The sequence below is a fragment of the Palaemon carinicauda genome, chromosome 3 (assembly GCF_036898095.1).
Source record: "Palaemon carinicauda isolate YSFRI2023 chromosome 3, ASM3689809v2, whole genome shotgun sequence".
Lineage (NCBI taxonomy): Eukaryota > Metazoa > Arthropoda > Malacostraca > Decapoda > Palaemonidae > Palaemon > Palaemon carinicauda.
In genome coordinates, this window is record NC_090727.1 from 118,238,407 (window position 1) to 118,259,424 (window position 21,018).

Genomic DNA, 21,018 nt, shown 5'->3' on the forward strand with positions numbered 1-21,018 from the left:
GTGTCTCTTATATCTATTGTTTGTGAGCATACTACTATATAAATAATACTTACTTTAGTAAGTCAAAGAACTCTGGCATTTTATACATGCAATTGTCGGGCGAATTAGGACGCAATACATTCTAATAGACATTTATTCCTAATAAATGACTAAATGAGTTAACCAGTAAAACGAATGTAGTATGACAATGGAATTATACACGTAATGAATACAGAAACTATATTTCTTTCTTGAAAGGGAAAGAAATGATGAGTGCCACTCTCAGATTGAAGAAAAATTTATAATAAAATTTCTCTTCATAATCTGTACTGGTTACCTTCTATCGACACTGTGTACTACGTACACGCGGCACTAGTGCTATCTGTATAATTCCACACCTGGAATTTTGAACAGAATTAGTGTCACCATGGTAACACTCATTTAAAGGAGGTCACACTAAAAATGATGACCCCTTCTCCCTTTAATTGACAGTCCCAGTCAATTAGCTGTTCATCGCAGAATTAGACGGCCGGTTTTAAAACACTACTTGCTGCCACCACATAATGCTTCAGTTCATGGACCTGCTTAGCATAGTGTTTGTAGAACACTCTGGATGATTTCCATCCAGTATATAAGCGAAGCCACTCGAAGTCCATACACTGAAAAAAGTTCAGTGATGAGGCAATTTTTCTCGGATCATGACCTGCGGGAGTACTGTCAGGATCCGCTCTACGAATAAAGAAGATGAGCTTAGCCCTCAGTTGTTTCAAGGATAAGTTTTATCCAGAGGTTTCACCTTTAAAGAGCTGTCATCCCCTAAAGTCTGAAGTCTACGAAGATAGACCTTTAGATACTCTACAGGACATAGAGAGACATCTTCCTTCAGAGAGCAGATTCTCCAGGGATCCCACCTCTTGGTGGGTAGCTCGTTCTTAGCAAGAAAGGTTGGATCAGGGAAAAGATTCAGTTGAACTGAATGTGGCCCTCATCTCTAGATAGGGCCACTATTTCACTAACTCTAGCCCTGGAGGCTATAGCGAACAGAAAAATAACCTTTTGGGTTAGATCCTTAAGGGAACAATCTTCATTGTTCACGGATGAGGCATGATGTAAGACCTTGTCCAAAGACCAAGAGATGGGCTTTGGTGGTGCTGCGGGCCTAAGCCTTGCACATGCCTTCGGAATCTTATTAAAGATTTCATTCGCCAAATCCACTTGAAAGGCGTATAGAAGAGGTCTAGTCAAGGCTGACTTGCACGTAGTTATCGTGTTGGCCGCCAGACCTTGATTATGAAGGTGGACAAAGAAGGACAGACAGTTCATTGAAATTTTTTTCGGTGCTTTTGCTTTCACAAACACAACCCACTTTTTCCAAGAAGACTCATATTGTCTTCTAGTTGACTTAGACTTGTATTCTTCTAAGAATTCTATATTGCCTTCTGAGATCCTAAATCTTTTTCTAATCGCTAAGGCAAGAAAATCATGATATGAAGGGTTTGGATTCTCTGTGATAAAACGAAGGCAATTAACTTCTGAGCCTTCTGAAATAGACCTAGGTTCAGAACTAGGGCCAGCCTCAGCTTCAGTTCCTTCATTAAGGAGGACAGATTGCTCTTGGGGTACTTGGGAGCCAATAGAGCTACTCCCCTTTGAAAGTATCTGAGCCTGTTGAGGTCCTTCAGCAGGTGACTGGATGGGATGAACTGGAATACCCGAGTCCATCCCTTCCATACTAGAGACATGCTTTCTATAAACTCCACTAGAGGATCCTCGTATGGGGCTACATATCGAGGTAGTTTCTTGAAGATGCTCGTGATGAAGAGGTCGATCTGCAGTTCTGGGACTTGTTCCCATCTGGGAGGGAATAGGTCTGCGTCCATGGACCATTCCAACTCTATCGGCTTGAACCAAATTAGAGCATCCACTGTCACATTGTGGATCAATTATATATGAACTGCTGACAGGTGCCATCCCTTGGTTAACGTCACCTAGACTGTATGAGATATTCTTTAGCATTGTCGACTGCGACGTCTCATTGTCGGTTCGGTGTCCCAGATCAGTTGCAGGAAGTCTGATCTGTGTGGAGAGAGCTTCCCTACTCATGACAGGACCAGCATGGTCTTGGGACTTTCGGGCTTTGACTTTTGTTAGAGAAGCGATTAAAGAGGGAACGATATCGGTCTTTTTAGATCTCTTCAAGCGTTTGATGCGTATTTTCTCCAGGCTCTTGATGCATCTTTCCGCTGTGCTCTTAGCACTAGGTCTGTCACTATTGCGAACTGGAGAGAGTTCAGAGCTTCTCCCTGTTAGCGTCTTGGAAATCTGACTGATTACCTGAGTCTCTTGACCGACCTTGGAATCTCCTTTTATATTCCAGGGGAAAGGAGAGTTGATGTGACCATAGGCTTCAATGGTTTTTCAGCCATTGAAACCTTTGAGCTGGAAAGAATCGAGACTTCTAGAAGCTTATCTTGCATCCGCGATGTCCCGGGAACCGGGTCATTTCCTTGGAGGCACATAGACCAGCCACTTCGGGTACTGCCCACCCCAGCCTCTCGTCCAGGTACATTGTTGCCTGAACCATTTCTAGGCTTGGTTTTTACGAGACTAAGTCTGCCAATCCTATGAAGATATTTAGGACTGTGTCTAGTCCAACACGTATCTTTCCTAGGATGTACGTTACTATCTGTAACTTGAATCCTAGATAGGAGGGGAGGAGGTGATTGACTGGAAGTTGCCAAAGGACACCTTTCAGGTCTGACGAGACTACGAACACCCCTTTTTGAAACAAGGTCCATATGTTCAGAAGGATTAACATTCTGAACTTGCTGTTTTATATGAGCTTGTTGAGTGGCGACAAGTTCAAAATGACTCCGAGATTTCTTGAGTCCATCTCGTGAACACAAAACAGCCTTCCCTGGAACTCGATGGACTATAGTTTCCTTACCACCTGTATGCTCTAGAGCTCTCAGGTATACTCCTCAGGAGGGTTTTGGATTGTAGGAGTAGTCAAAGAAATGATGGTGGAGACATTTCTGTTTCCCCTCATAGTCCCATTTTGATTAGACCTTGGACCCAAGGATCGAAGGTCCGACGATCCTGAAGGAACCTCCCTCCTACCAGAAGCATCTCCATGCTTCGAATAATCAGTAGGTTTAAACTTTTGACCACCTGTCTGTGGCACCGAGGTCACTGGAACTGTGGGATGTTGTTGAACAGCCAGTATATTTCCAGCCTTTCCTGTCTTCTTTTTAGGTTGGGGACCCACAACTATGGAAGGCTTTCTCTTTGACAGGATGCCCCACTTTTGGAGAAGACTTATGTTCTCTATGGTGGCGCTTTTAATCACTTTCCTAACTACCTCGTCTGGGAAGAGGTCTTTACCCCCAGATGTTGGAAGATATTAGCTTCCAGGTTTCATGTTTTACTGTTGCAGCAGCTAACACAAACTCTCTACATGCTCTCCCAGCCTTCATAAATGCATAAAGGTCTTTCACTAAGGTAGCCATATGCATTTTGGCTAAGATCATGAGCATGTCTGGGGTATTTTGATAGGTTGAACACAACTATGTAGTTTTGTAGAGAAAGGGAGGCTGCAAGTCTCTCCTTTGTCTTTTGTTCATTATAAAAGAGAAACTCAGAAAGTTTAGGGAGACGTTCGTTAAAATGTCAACTGGCGACATCCGCATCTAATCTTCCTACTGAGAAAGTTAGATGGACTTCCTTCCAGTCCTTCTCCTGTCTGGGAACAGATTTAAATGCCTTCCCCATAAAGGCGAATGAGATTGAAGCAGGAGCAAGAAAGGAAGGGTGCTTGTTACCCAGTGAGAATACCTTCGACACCGAGTAACCCACCTTTTTCAGGCTACTTGACAGGATAGCCTGTGCCTTATCATGGTCGAGAATCATGACCTCATTCGATTCCGTTCCTTTTCCTGACTTTGGTTCATACTTCAGTCGAACAAAACAATTAGGGAAAGCGTCAAGGCTTGGCCAAAATTGGATTTTGTCCAAAGGAACAGCACCCATCTTCTCCGAGATGTAGAGTTTGCCATTTAAAATTGGCATCAGCTCCGCAAACCTCCAGGGATTGGTTTTGTAGCATGTCGGTAGGTCTTGATCCATGGGTCGTTTGAATGACCCTTGGGAAGTGACAAGAGGAGCTTTGTGAGGCTGTATCTTGCATTTTACTTCCTGCTTTTCGTTTTGTTTACGAAAGCTCCATAATTGGTCCATTCCTTCTAATGGAGGGGTAAACGACGAGGATGTCGATGTCAATGGCTCAAGAGCCGGCATAGGCGGAAGCAATTCCGACACGACATTTTCCCCTTCTACCCCCGGGCACTTCCTGCCCACCTTCCCAAAGGCTATCTGGCCGTCGGGGGATGTAATTGGTGCCTGAGGCACCACTATTTCCTTATTTGCCTTCGGAAATAGTAGCTTACGCATCCTATCATTAGGTAGGTACTAACCCCAACCTAACCTAACCTAACCTAACCTAACCTAACCTAACCTAACCTGGAGAGATTTTCTGGAAGCCTCTCACTCAGTTGCGTAATTTGTATCGAGCTGTATCCCTAGTCTCTATAGCCTTGGATTCTCGAAACCTTCGGACATTAATGTCCGACATGTATTGCAAACCTGCGGGTTCCAATAATGTAGGGATTCGGAAATAATATTGCAGGGGGCATGAAACCTACAAGTATTATGACCATAGAAACACTTACTCTTGGTCTTGCAGAAGACTGCAGCACAAGTCATCTGGTGTTCCTCCTGTAAAGAAAGGAAAACAGAATGAGTATATAATGGATTATCTCACTGATAATCATTATGCAAGAGTCATCTTTTAACAAAATAGCTTAGGATAGTAAGCTATAAAGGGATAGTAGGAGACACATACTTGTGTACCCCCTGCAAGCAAATGCTGTTACCTCCCCTCAGTATTAACTATAGAGAGATTCCTCTATCAAGGAACTCCACTAAAAGGGCTCTTACCCCTTTTTATTCTTAACACTGTGGGGTAAGGATAACTGATTCTCAATCAGAATATTGAAGATATACTATTCTTTCAATATAGGAGCGGTACCAGCAGAAGCTCGCACAAGGGTACCCAAGCTATGTTAGAAATAACTACTGTATAATCGTACTGTAGTTTTCTATTTGCAGTATATATATATATATATGTATATATATATATATATATATATATATATATATATATATATATATATATATATATTGCAAATTACTGGCTACTGTACAATTATATATTGTAGTTCAGCCAGTATGCTGCCTTTGTAGCAAGCATCTGACAGCGCGGTCCAGCTGGCATGACGCCAACTGGACTAGGGAAAATAAAGACATATATTTGTGTATCCCACCCAACTTATTTGACGTGTCCTTCCTTACAATATTAAATCATAGAGATTCCTGATAAGGGAGACTCAAGGATAAGGGCTCTACCCTTTAAGGGTTAGGAGTGTAACACCCCAGCCCTGAAAATATTTAATATTGTAGGGTAATCCAAAAACTGATTTCTAATCAGAATATTGAAGAAATTATATTCATTTAATATGGGATTGGGCTCAGCAAATACCTGTGTAGGGATACCCAAGATATATTGGAAATAACTACTAGTATAATATATATAGTAGTTTTCTATCTGCAGTATATTCTATACTGCAGATATACTGGCTACCTGTATAACATATACTGTAGTTCAGTCGGCATGTCGCCGGCATAGCTAGTTCTTGCTGGCATATCCAGCAAGCTAGCTAAAAGAGAGAGAGATAGCATGGAGTAAAGGTTATTTCTTACTGTGTATGTATACAGTAATTAAGGATGTAAAAGTCTAATTTTACTGCCTTTCTCCAGAAAGAAGGTTCAAATGGAAGGGGAGAATGTACTATTCAGGCTTCCATCCAGCTACAGTACTATTGCCGGCAAGGTGCCGCTGATACAATGCCGGCAGGCTAGCCTCTGGCAGAACTAGTACAGTCGGCGTGCTACCGTCTGAGTCAGCACCTATCGTGCCGGCCTGGCCGGCAGTACTCCGGAAACAGAACCTGTGGCTAGCAGTCCAAGGGAGAACTGAAGAACCTTGGGGACAGAAGGGACTTCCCACTCACAGTCACCATGGCTGCCGGCAGCCGCCAGCCACCGGCAGCCATCTCGGCTGCCGGCCGTCGCCAGCCACCGGCAGAGACCATGGTCGCCGACAGATGACATGGCTACCGGCAGTATGCATCGTTGCCGGCAGCCGTCATGGCCGCCGGCAGTTGAAAGACACATGTTCACTGACATTCAGCATGGCCGCCGGCAGTTGTCATGGCTGCCTGCAGCTAACATAAGTACCGGCAGCCGGACAACGGCTGTAGAGAGGGAGTCTGCCCGGCTCCGGCAACCCACCGGCAACGGTAAGGTTGCAGGGCGCCGGCCCAGTAAAAGACAATGGCTCGGCCATCAAAAAGTGGACAGAGGGGGAGGGAACAGGGTCTTGTATAACGTGTGGAAGGAGCTGGCAAAGTTTATTATACAAAAAATATTATATACAATAATTACAATGAGCACAGGTAATGGGAAGCACAGTGACCTAAATGATCATTACCATAAATCCAGACAACATTCAAAATTACAAATAAAATTTACTTAAATTTAAAGTAAATGATAAACAATTAACAATAGTCATCAACAAAAAAACACAGTCAGCAGCAGCAATGACAAATTAATAAGAGAATCTTCTCATTATTAATAAAATAATAAAGATGAGCCCATACACCTTCTCCACACTAAATAACAAGAGCTAATACTTGCTCAACATCGATACCAAACCATAATTACTGAAGAGCCATACACTGCTCTTCCAACATATCAAACATCCACAAACATAATCCATGATCCTCGAGGACGACCATCAAACACTAAGGGAACCACCACGACAGTGTCGATGTGATAGCCACTTCGTTGCCACCGAAGAATATCTCTTAAAAACTGGTAACCATGGTTTGGTCACCATCTCGACCTCGCGAGCTAGGTTAACGACAAGTGACCCACACCTGCTTTATCACGACCATCACCATCAACTAGGTGATACTCCAAACCTGTTGCTGCTGCTCGTTCTCGACTGCATCACGAGAACCTGTCCATCTGGCTTCCCAAACCTGACTGATTTTGTCATTCACAATGTGGCAAAAGTAAACAAGACACCCGCCTTGACAAAGAAAAGAGGGCAGTTAAAAAAATTTAAACAAGGTTGTTTCAAACAACCTAACAGCAACAAAAAATCTTTGAAAAAAATTAAATTTTATCTCTTGAAGACAATGTCACCCAAAAATGGAACAGCTAAAATATGATAATTCAAATACTACAATGACAGTATTTATCTTATTTTGTAGTAAATTTCTTATAGACTATTTCATATATAAAATACTAATTGTGTGATGGTGTCGAGGATAAATGGACATATGATTGATGAATTTAAATGATGTTCCAGCATGAAAGGTTATAGATGCCAAAAGAAACTGAAGATATTGTTAATGTGTTTCAACGTAGAGTTTTGTGTCTTAGGCTTATAAAGATTATTAAAAAACACATTCATGCAAACAACAATGGTTTATAGATACAATCGTACATCGCACTTAAATCGGTAGCATAATAATTAATATTTTCATATTCAGCTATTTTAAAAAGAGGTCCAACTGAACTAAAAAATAACCCCCAGGGAAAATTGATTTAAAGTTTTCTGGCATCCTGCCATCTAAGGTCATTGAGGCCAATATTATCTATTTTATATAAAAAATAAAAGAATATTCAATTACGTAAGGATGAACCTGCCATCCTCACTTCGAGCCTCAAACAGATATCTATTTCTTAAATTATTATAATTGGCCCATTCATTCAACAAATGCCTCACTGTTAAAGGTACCAAACAGTCTTCGCAATACGGTTGGTGTTGGCCCTTCAGAAAAAACGCGTGTGTCAACTGAGTGTGACCAATGCGGAGACGAAAAAGTGACGTCTCCCACTATCGGGGCATCATGTTATACCTCCAGGGAGATATGACATTTGTTACTTCTCCCATCTTATTGCTTTCTACATTGATTGTTTGATTTGAAGTTATCTGGCATCCTGAGTTGCCATCTAGACTATCCCAGTGCGGTTGCAAGGTAGGAAATCATTACAGGGAATGGGATACCTTCTTGGTAGCAACTCGGATGCAGATTTCTTCGGCAGTAAATCTGCATTATCATTCCCAGACACACCTACATACGCTGGAACTCAACAAAATCTAACCATTATACCTCTCTGACCAATAATAAAAAGCCATTCTAAAATCTTTAAAACTAGAGGGTTACTAGAATAAAAAAGGTTCTGAAGCTTGAAGGACACTCCATGCATCACTAAAAATGCTAAAATTACCCTCCTTCTCAAACGCTATTTTCTCAATAGCGGTTAGTATGCCATACAGTTCGGAAGTAAATGTGGAAGCTGTTAGAGGAAATACAGCTCTACGATTGAAACCATTACTATGTACTCCAAATCCCACGCCGTCATCAGATTTGGAGCCATCAGTACACAAAAGTCGATCCCCTATGTTCTCCAACATGTTCCATAAAAAGAGACCTAGATTCTAAGTCAGTCATATTCTTCTTAATTCCAATAATGTATTTACAAAAAGATACCTCTGGTAATTTCCATGGGGAGGTTGATGATACCTTAAATGGAAGCACCTTAATTCTAATTAAGCCTTACCAGAAGGTTGAGGAGTTTTTGGGAGCAACTCAAAGTGTGTTGAGTGCCTTACAAGGCTTGCAGTCTGAAAGGAAAAAGAGTTAGGGAGTCTTTGTAACCTAAACCAATACCGAATAAAGGAAGACATTTGGTATTGGTCTAGAGGTAACTCTCCGGCATCAACAAGTAGACTTGGGATAGGTGAGGCTCTAAACGCTCCTGTGGACAATTAAATACTAGCATAATGTACTGAATCTAATATCTTTAATCGGCTTGGGGTAGCTGAAGAGTATATTTCATGCCCATAACTAATTTTAGAAAAAATTAAGGCCTTGTATAAGTCTAAAATAGTTTTACGGTCTGCCCCCAATGATGTATAAGACAATACTTTTAAAAGATTCAGAGACTCAAGACATTAGCTTTTAACACCTTTAAGTGTGGGACCCAGGTTAACCTACAATCGAAAATCAATCCTAAAAATTTAGCTTCCCCTACGCATGGGATCCGCTGTCCTTCCATGTATATATCCGGGTCTGGATGTACTCCCCAGATACGACAAAATTGGACAATAGTAGTTTCGCTTGTTGAAAACTTAAACCCATTCATATCAGCCCACTGAATAATTTTATCAATTGCGAGTTGTAGTTTTCTCTCAACTATTGCCATTCTAGCTCCAGCAAATTATATAGAGAGATCATCCACAAATAGAGAATATCTTGGGAAATGACTTAGGATATCCCATTAATTGCTAGTGCGAATAGGGACACACTCAGCACAGTACCCTGGGGAACTCCTTCCTGACATTTACTCTCTGATAGAGTTTCCCCTACTCTCACTTGAAAACCTCTATGTAAAAGAAATGACCGTTTTGAGTATACCATATTTCCATGCAGTATCATATGCCTTTTCAAGGTCAAAAAAAGACTGTTACATGGTGCTGTTTGGAAGCAAATGCTTCACAAATAGAGGACTCGAGTCATATCAACACATCAGTTGTTGAGTGCATTTTTCTGAATCCACACTAGATAGGAGATAAAATACCTTTCTTTTCAAGGTACCATAACAGTCTTGCATTGATTATCTTCTCCATGATCTTACATAAGCAAGATGTCAATGCAATGGGTCTATAGCTTGCGGCTAAAAACTTATCCGTACCCAGTTTTAAAAAGTCTAAAATAATGGCTAGCCCCCAAACACTTGGATAACTATGATCATGCCATATTCTATTAATAATGCTTAAAATAAATAATTTGGTATTAAAATGTACATGTTTAATCATTGCATATGGAATTCCAACAGGTCAAGCGGCTGTATCAGTAGACGTAGGAAGTCCAGAATACAATTCTCTTTCAGTAAAAGGAGAATTGTATGACTCTTCCCTTCCTGTTGCAAAATTTAAACTTTCTTTTCTTCAATGCCCCTATACTGATGACCAAGAGCTGCTTCATACTTGCACGATACATTTGAAAAATGATCAGCCAGGTCATTGCTAACTTCTGTTGCTCCAGTCATATACTGATCATTTACCCTTAACACTGGCAGTGGGTTTGGGGTGAATTTGCCTGCTATCTTTTTCACTTGCCTCCACACAGATGATGTTGGTGTTCTACTGTTAATGGAGGAAACAAATGACACCCAAGACTGGCGCCTACCTTCTTTCATGGAATGATGGAACTGTGCTCTACATTTCTTGTATATGACTATATTCTCCTCAGCACGGCGCATGCACAATCGAGTTAAAGACTTTCTTGTGGCTCTGTGCAGGGCAGTTAGTTCTGATGACCACCAGGGGACTGGTCGTTGTTTGAATATCCCTGTTGTCTTTGGAATGGAATTGACTCCTGCTGTGTGAAGAGTTCCATTAAGTAAGTCTATGGCATAATCAACACTTTCAAACTGTTCTGCTTTTCCATCAATTTCACTTAGCTCCCGAAATCTATCACAGTCCACCTTATCAAAATTCCATCGTGGAGATCTCTGTAAAGGTGGACCAGTGGTGGTGTTTATAATGATTGGTGCATGATCACTAGTATGCCAATCATCTGATGTTCTCCAATTAAAATTGAGAAGACAGAGCTTGCAACTGATAGGTCAATGCAAGACAAGGTACCTGTCTTTACATGAAAGTGTATGGGCTCTCCTGTATTAAGGAGTCCTACATCTTTATTGTCCAAAATTGATGATGTAATATTACCCCTTGCATTTGCCGAAACATTTACATAGAGGAGTAACATTACTAATTCTCCAACAAGTGCTAAAAGCTCCTCTTCTTGCTAACTTGCGCAAAATAATAGATAACTTCGTAGCTAAGAAATCTGCTGTCTTTATAAAAAACAAAGAAAAAATACCATTTGGGTCTGCACCTCCATAAGCATCAAGGTCCATCAACAGAGCTTTAATCTCACGAGATCGAAAGGCTAAATTAGTTAGTTTAGCCTCAGGAAAACAGGAATGAGGAAGTTCAAGTTTTTCATTACTCTGTTTACTGTCGAAAACATCAGCGAAAAAGGTTGCCTTTTCCTTTGGACAGTGAGTGACTGAGCCATCTGGTTTAAGTAAAGTAGGAACTGTTGCGTCTACACCAAAGAGTGCAGATTTAAAGTAGACATTTATGTTCCTGAGTTGTACCAGAAAGGGTTTCTTTTATAGTTAAATTGTATTCCTTTTCAGTTGAGGCATAAACTCTCTGAGCAAAAGCTCAAAGCTGAGTATAGTTGTTCCAAGTCAAATCTGATCTGTCACCCTTCCAAAGATGATAGGCCTCCTGCTTCTCCAAATAAGCACATCTACAATCATCATTGAACCAGGGTTTGTCCTTCACTCGGTACCTTAGCACACGGGAAGGGATACGCCTATCAATTATGTTGACTAGATTCTCATTCAAAGGGACAACAGGATCTACACTACTATATAATTGTGACCAATTTAAGCACTAAAGATCATGCAAAATCCCATTCCAGTCTGCTTGGGATTTCATATAAATTTTACAAGAGTATGATATATCAGGGATAGGCTGCTCAGTCTTCACTACTAATGAAATCAAGGCATGATCAGATGTCCCGACTGGAGAACCAACCTTACTAGTTATAAGGCTAGGGGAGTCAGTGTATACGAGGTCCAAGCAATTACCAGACCTGTGAGTAGCTTCATTTATGATTTGCTCACAGCCTGATTCAGAGGCAAAGTCTAAAGCTCTTATGTTATAGCGATCGGTAGGAGAGATAGAACTTAACCACTCCCTATGGTGAGCATTAAAATCACCAACAAAGACAGATGAAGCCTTTTTATCATCTTCTTGTATCTTAGCCATAATGGTAAGAAGACAATCGAAGATAAAATCATCCATGTCTGGATTCCGGTAGATCGAACACAAATAAAAGTTGTTATGCCTGCCACAAAAAGAAATAACCAAAAGGAAAAGAGAAAGTGCTGACTGATTTAGTTGGATCAACAGTTGGGCACCGAGGTCCAGTGGGAAATTAGTTCCCACAGTTCATTAGAGCCCAGCTGCTATCCCTAAGCCCCCCATCCTCATCAAGGCTTTAGCATCTGGGGAGTCAAAGTAATAGTGAGATGAAGAAAAAGATGAGAGAGGAATTTACATTCAAACTTGGGGAGCAATTTCCCAAAGTTCGAGAGCCCTCTTGCCCGTCACCAATTTTCTGCACGGAAATGATATGCCATGCTGAAGCTCAATGACTTCATCAAGGCATTCTCCCATTAAGAGGGAAATGGCTGAGGACTATGAACTCTGAAGTAGAGATGACTGGCAAAATCAAACCGAGGCCCTTTGCATTAATAGGTGTAGAAGATATGTATATATATATATATATATACATATATATATATATATATATATATATATATATATATATATATATATATATATATATATATATATATATATATGTATGTATATATATACAGTATATATATATATATATATATATATATATATATATATATATGTACATATATATTATATATATATGCTATATATACATAATTATATTCATATATTTATATATACTATATATATATATATATATATATATATATATATATATATATATATATATATATATATATATATATATATATATATATATATATATATATATATATATATATATACACATACATACATATGTCCTCATTCATGTATGCAGAGATGTCATGTACAACAAGGTAAATGAATTCAATTTGCATGAGCATTCCACAAAAATCTGTCTCAGCTTATTATTGCAGAAGTTGCAATTTGGTAGCGAAGGGAGTTTTAGTTGCCGGTGGGCGCTCGAGTTGACTAGTCCCTCACCTGAGAGGGTAGTTGTGTATAGTGTACTTACGAACGAACCTTTTGTAACAAATTCCGATGTCTCATTATCCGTCTACGGGGGTCACACACACACACACACACACACACACACACACACACACACATATATATATATATATATATATATATATATATATATATATTTATATATATATATATATATATATATATATATATATATATATATATATATATATATATATATATTTATATATATATACATACATATATATATATATATATATATATATATATATATACATACATATATATATATATATATATATATATATATATATATATATATATAGTAATAATAATTCTTATAAACTGCATTTCTATATGGGTCTTCTATCTCGAGGAAGGGCGAATTTAGTATGTATTTGTGGCTCATTTGAAAAATATATATACATATATTGCATTGGTTGACTGGCGAAATCTAATCGAGGCCCTTTGCATAAATAGGCGTAGAAGGAGACAATATATATATATATATATATATATACATATAAAATATCATATATGACGGCTCCCGGGTCTGGGCACCAAAAATATATTATACAATATGGTCCCGTATCTGGGAACAGAAGATATAATATATATATTAAGGCTGGCAAGCTAAACAACCTTTCAAATTCCAAACTCACCTGTGTGACAGGCTGAGAGAAGGTTGTGACTCAAAGACAGGATGAAAGCAACTGAGTGAGTTTATTATAGAACACTCTCCTTTATATACAAAAGCTCAAAGCAACAAGAAATTTCATGTTCAAAACATACAGTTACCGACGAGAAAAACAGACATGTTTATTCAGGTTCTTTTTAGTGCGAGGGAAGAGCGAAGATACAAGCATAATATATACACAAAATGAACTATGTACGATCGTGTGGCACACGATTGGTACGTGGCTCCCCCCCTAAAAATGACATACTGTACATGTTAAATAGGGCGCCCTGATCTAGAGAGGCGAACTGTAGGCGGGTCATCTGGCAGGAGATAAGCAGGCTTTAGACGATCAATGGAGACCCAGTCTTCTTTGCCCCGAATGTTTAGTAGGAATGCTTTCGGACTGCGTCGGATCACAAGGAAAGGGCCCGTGTAAGGGGGTGTTAGCGGTGGCTTGCTAGCGTCGTTGCGCAGAAAGACGTGCGTTGCAGAGTGCAAGTCTGTCGGTATGTGATTCTTCGCTGGGGGCTCGTAAGTCTAGCAGCATGGAGTAAATTTTCCCACGACGTGACGTATGTGCTGGAGATCGTCAGAGGAGGTTGTAGAAGGAAAAAATTCAGCAGAGACTACCAACGGGTTGCCATACACCATTTCAGCTGCCGAGACATCGAGGGCATCTTTAGGAGTTGTCCTTAGTCCCAGGAGGACCCAGGGAACCTGAGTAAACCAGTTGGAATCCTTGCAGTGGGACACCAAAGCTGCTTTGAGGGTGCGATGAAAACGTTCAACCATTCCATTGGCATCGGGGTTGTAGGCCGTTGTCTGATGTAGGGTGATGCCCAGGAGATTCGCTAATGATGCCCACAATTGAGAGGTGAAAGTGGTACCCCTGTCAGAAGTAATATGCTCAGATATACCAAATCTTGCAATCCATCCTGACAATAAGGCAGATGTACATGAGGCGGACATTGCAGTTTCCATGGGAATGGCTTCAGGCCAACGAGTGGAGCGGTCGATGACAGTAAACAGGTAACGATGTCCTTCTGATGTGGGTAGGGGGCCTACAACGTCCACGTGAATGTGTGCGAAACGACGCTGAGGTTGAGGAAAGGTGCGCATTCCTGAATCCGTGTGTCGATGTACTTTAGAAGTTTGGCAAGAAGTACAGGTGCGGACCCAATCCTTAGCATCCTCTGAAATGCCGTGCAAAATGAACTTCGTCTTCAGCAGCTGTGCAGTAGAACGGCACGAGGGATGTGAAAGGCCGTGAATGAAATCAAACACCTGCCGGCGCATGGGAGCAAGAATCCAAGGTCGCGGTCTACCAGTACTGACGTCACAGAAGAGGGTGGTGTTGGAGTCTTCAAGGGGGAAGACGTGCAGGATGTCCTACAAGCTTGATACTCTGTAATCCAATTCCAGTTGAACAGCAGCCAACGTGTTTCTTGACAGGGCATCGGCAATGGGATTCATTTTCCCAGGGACGTATTGAAGGGTGCAATTGTATTCAGCCACGGCGGAGAGATGTCGGCATTGACGGGAGGACCCAGCGTCAGGCTGTCGAGTGAAGGCGTGCACCAGAGGCATGTGGTCTGTGCGAGTGACAAAGGGCGTACCTTCTAAAAAATAGCGAAAGTGACGGACAGCCAAGAGCACCGCCAGCAATTTGCGATCGAAGGTAGAATAACCCGATTCTGCCTTGGACAGTTTTCTGCTGAAGAAGGCCAATGGGCGGGGCAAGCCGTTGACCACCTGCTCGAGTACTGCACCAATAGCGACGTCGCTGGCATCGGTGGAGAGAAGGAGAGGGGCATGTGTGATAGGAAAAGTGAGACCCGCAGCAGTTGATAGGGCCTTCTTTGCATTTCAGAAGGCCACTTTTTGAGGGGACCCCATTTCAGGTCCTTTGGCTTGACCTTGAGGGAGGCGTAGAGGGGAGCAAGAGTGGCGGCAATGGCTGGCAGAAAACGGTGATAATAGTTGATCATGCCCAAGAATTCCTGCAGAGCTTTGATGGTCGAGGGTGCGGGGTAGTCCTGAATGGCTGCTACCTTCTCAGGGAAGGGATGGACTCCTTCAGGAGTCATGTGGTGCCCTAAGAATGACACTTCGTTGGCGCCAAAGGTACACTTGTCGTACAGGACTACAAGGCCGTTTTGTTGCAGGCGGTTGAGCACGATGCGCAGGTGATGGAGGTGTTCCTCTTTTGAGGAGGAGAACACAAGTATGTCGTCCACATAACATACACAGAAGGGGAGGTCCTCTAAGATGCCATCCATGAGACGTTGAAACGTGGCCCCAGCATTACGAAGGCCAAAACAGGAGTAATTGAAGGTGTATATACCAAACGGAGTGGTGATGGCGGTCTTGGGGATGTCTTCTGGGTTCATAGGCACCTGATAATACCCCCTTCAGGAGGTCGAGCATAGAGAAAACCTTCGCTTTGTGCAGGTAGGTCACATAGGCAATGTTTGGGAGGGGGTAGTGATCTGGTTCTGTTTGCATGTTCAGGCGCCTGTAATCCCCGCACGGACGGAGGGAGCCGTCTTTCTTCAGAACTATGTGTAAGGGTGACAACCATGGGCTGGAGGCCTTTTGGCAAAGGCCCATTTCCTCCATTTCGGCGAACGTCTGTTTGGCGGCTGCCAATCATTCCGGTCCCAGACGTCTGAATTTTGCGAAGACTGGGGGTTCTGTTGTCTTGAGATGGTGTTAAATACCGTGCTTGGCAGGAGCCGTGGGCGTTTGGCGAAGTTCTGGACGGAAGACTTCCAGGTACGATGTGAGGAGGTGGGCGTAAGCATCCGTGGGTGCGCTGATGTGGAGAGCGAGGTTGTAAGGGGGCGGGTTGAAGAGATGTCGACAAGTACGAGTCTGCTTTGAGCAATCGTTGGTGGGCGACATCGACCAGAAGGTGGAAATGAGAGAGGAAATCCGCACCAAAGATTGGCAATGTGACGTCAGCAACGAAACACTTCCAATTAAATTTACCATTTCCAAACAATAATGTGAGGCTCTCCTAACCGTAGGTGGGTATCGCAGGTCCGTTGGCAGCTACCAAGCGGACGTCGGCAAACGTAGACAGACTACATCGTGTCCTGAAGAGTTCCCTTGACAAAAGAGAACGATAAGCACCCGTGTCTACCAAAAATCGCATACCCGTTCCTGCATCATGTAAAAAGAAAAGATTAGAAACACGGGAGGCCACTGCCACGAGCGATGGCCTACTTACACGTTTTTTGGCCACTGACAATCCTTGGCACATTTCTTCGCGGTTGCCCCGAATCTGAAGTGGTAGTAGCAAAACTGCGGCGGATAGGAGGTAGTAAGTGGCTGTAGAAGTCGTTGGTTGGGGCGCAGCAATAACTTCCATAGAGTCCGCCATAGTACCAACGATGGTGGGGCGAGGGGGGGGGGTGGAAGGCGGGAGGAGCGAGTCGACTTCCGGGGTCACCAATGTGACAGGCCGAGAGAAGGTTGTGACTCAAAGACAGGATGAAAGCAACTGAGTGAGTTTATTATAGAACACTCTCCTTTATATACAAAAGCTCAAAGCAACAAGAAATTTCATGTTCAAAACAGACACCGTTAGCGATGAGAAAAACAGACATGTTTATTCAGATTCTTTTTAGTGCCAGGGAAGAGCGAAGATACAAGCATAATATATACACAAAATTAACTATGTACAATCGTGTGACACACGGTTGATACACCTGTTTGCTTTTACAGCAAATCTGTTATACTTAGAAATACTAATACCAGAACTTTGAGACAGTTATATAACTCCAAGACAGCAATATATAGAACACTGAATATCCAAAGGTCTACTAAGTACACTCAAAACAAAACTGGGTAATTATTCTTAGGAATTATTCAAACAAACTTACTACAGTTCTTTACAGGATACGAGCGAGGTTGTAATAAACACTGATGATTGAAATAATACACTCTTTACAAAATTAATATATTCTATATAAATTACAACACTTTGCAAGAATTTTCATAAAACAAATAAATCACTCGAAATATTAAGTCTGAACAAAACTTTGATTATGACAAAAATGTTGCAATCTGAAAATTATATAATAACTTGACTTGGAATATTATATCTGAATAAACCTTATACTGGGAAAAAAGAAATAACACTTATGAAAATTATACAATCACTTGATTCATTTGAAATTATATCTGAATACAACATTTAAGTTTGTTACCGTATGAAAATAATTAACCAGTCCCGATACAAATATCTTTCGCCTTACTAAAGGGCTGTTTACAAAAGCTCCAAGAGAATTTTTATAAGTACGCACTATGTTTACAAAAACCCGTCATACCAAAAATTTATTTCACTGAACACTTTCAAAACAATACACTGAGCTGCGTATGAGAGAGAGGGGGAGATGACTATGTCTTGAGGCTGGGATTCTCTATCTAGGCTATGCAACCCTGGGGTTGCCTTTATATGAAACTTAGCTTCTTCCAGAAGCCTCCCAAAGATCTTGGAAGCATGGGGGGCTGGCCTAAGGATGTCAAGAGTTACCATGTATTGCTCTCTTGAACAAGTACTCACGCAATGCGAGACATCTCTCTCAGTCAGCTAGCTCTGCCCACCCTTTGTCCCTGGAAAAAAAAAAAGATAACATCCATCACTAGGTTTTTCAGGAGAATTCCGTAGCACATGGCACAATATCAGAACTGCATATTTACTCTCAAACATGATGCAATACCTCATAAGAATATAAAAAACATTTACATAAGCCCTTGTTCATATCTCGTATGGGTTACATAACACTCTCAAACAGGTTACGTAAGACTTTGTAACAAAAATACATGAAATAAAAAGTTGAATTCTTAAAAATAACGTAAAATTACATATACTGACTTGATTGAAGAATAAAATTATATTAACGTCAAAAGTCTTACATAATTTACATAATAAACTTGAATCTACACGAGAGGAACTCGTCTTACGGGCTGGCTATTCATCTCTTCAATGCACAAATGATATATATAAATGAATATTTTCTCTACACTAGACCAGCTTCATAAGAATATATATATATATATATATAAATAAATAAATAAATAAATATATATATATATATATATATATATATATATATATATATATATATATACACACACACACACACATATATATATATATATATATATATATATATATATATATATATATATATATTCTCATCATCCTCGTCACCCGTAACTGGTACATTGGAGGACAAAGGCCTCAGACATTTCCTTACACTTGCGTTTGTTTATGGTCTTTCTATGCCAGTTTATACCCGCAATTTTTCTTAGTTCGTCACTCCATTGTGCGAGGCGCCAGCTGTGTGATAACTGAGAGGCAAAGTGAATACAATTGAACTTTATTAAACAATCATAGAGTTTATATACATGGACTTGCGAGCAAAAACGTTACAAAAATCCAAACATAATCAAACATGAGCATGATTAACAGTGCAGGGAAGAGTGAGTGATAAGATAGAAAAGGAAAACTGTTACAGTGTACGAGCGTGTATGAAACACATATGGTACACTCGTCTTCTCTTTCTTCATATGCTTCTTTTGCAATCTCTAGGGACCCATTCTGTTATTTTTTATGTCTACCTATTATCTGTATTTCCTTATATGTCCTGCCCATGTCCTTTTATTTTTCTTGTTAGAATATTCTCTACTTTAGTCTGCCCCTGTATCACTCACACACACACATGATATTCTAACAACTTGTAAGAAAAAGAAATGGACATAGGCAGTGTATAAAATGAGAATGACAGACAATAGATGGACATTAAGAATAACAGAATGGGTCCCTAAAGATTGTAAAAGAAACGGAGGAAGGACGAGAAGACGATGGATCGACTAACTAAGGAAGTTTGCGGGCGCAGACTGGCACAGAGACAATAAACAGATGCAAGTTGAAGGACATGTCTGAGACCTTTGTTCTGCAGTGAACTAGTAACGGCTGATGATGATGATCATGATATATATATATATATATATATATATATATATATATATATATATATATATATATATATATATGTGTGTGTGTGTGTGTGTGTGTGTGTGTGCAACAAATAGATGCTTTGTAGATAAGTTGCATAAATGATGTGTGCAGAATTGCCATTGCTGATAAATACTGTTCACAAGTGCTGGATGTATTAAGTAGTTTCGAGGGGCAATGATATTCGCCAAGAGAATGACTCGTGTTAATTGTCAAGCGACGTAACGATGCAGCAGGAAATCCGATAAGCCTAAAAGATTGTGTTTTTAGAAGGGATTGCCGAATGGGAGGATCGTGTTATTGCCCTTGCTTTTCTTTTCACCTCTTACATAGGTTTGGGTTTGCTGAACCATCAACGTATACGCACATGTACGTACCTATAAACGTATATATGGTATGTTTAGTCCTATTATTATTATTATTATTATTATTATTATTATTATTATTATTACTATTATTAATTGCTACAACCCTAGTTGGAAAAGCAAGATGCTATAAGCCCAAGGGCTCCAACAAGGAAAAATAGCCCAGTGAAGAAAGGAAATAAATAAACGATATAAGAAGTGATGTAAAATTAAAATAAAATATTTTAAAAAACATAAACAACTTAAAACAGATAATTCATATATAGACTATAATACGACTTGTCTGCATGTTCAACATGAAAACATTTCCTGCAAGTTTGAACTTTTGAAGTTCTACTGATTCAACTACCCGATTAGAAAGACCATTCCACAAAATCCATGAAAAAAATATTTACCCTGCTAAGTTCTTTTATTTATTCCTTGTAAAAACACGTAAAACAAGCTTTTTTAAGAAACAAAGAACGCTAAAAGAGAATTTTAAAAAATCATTGAGAGATAAGGGAAGTTAGAAAGTATTCGATGACACACTTTCTATGAACTTGGAAACAGATCAAGTAAAGGATTCAAAATTGTGAATACAACTGCACATTGAAAGGCCGTCTGTAAGATGATGATAATCAAAATTCCTAATCACAAGTCATGTCTTAAGGATTCGGATCAACAAATAGCCTTCTTCCACTTAATACCTTCCAATTCGCCACAAACGACGCAATGAGGTCGAAAAGTAAATTGCAAAGAAAGGAAGTGGATGCAATGACCCGGGCAATTAGGAGTGGGAGGGCCTCCGGTCTCTAAACAAGACAATTTGCAACGGACCAAAAAAATTAGACGGACACAATCCTATCTGAAGCCCTCGGGGGATTCACATGGCAGACGCTCACGTTTGACGTCACTAGTCCCTGTTGCTCATATATTC

General features: G+C 40.4%; 1 protein-coding gene across 1 annotated transcript in view; it reads right to left on the reverse strand.

Moving 5' to 3' along the window:
* Window positions 1–21,018, reverse strand: part of LOC137637811 (uncharacterized) — a 34,862-nt gene that overhangs the window by 10,135 nt on the left and 3,709 nt on the right. The gene's annotated exons all lie outside the window — the stretch shown is intronic.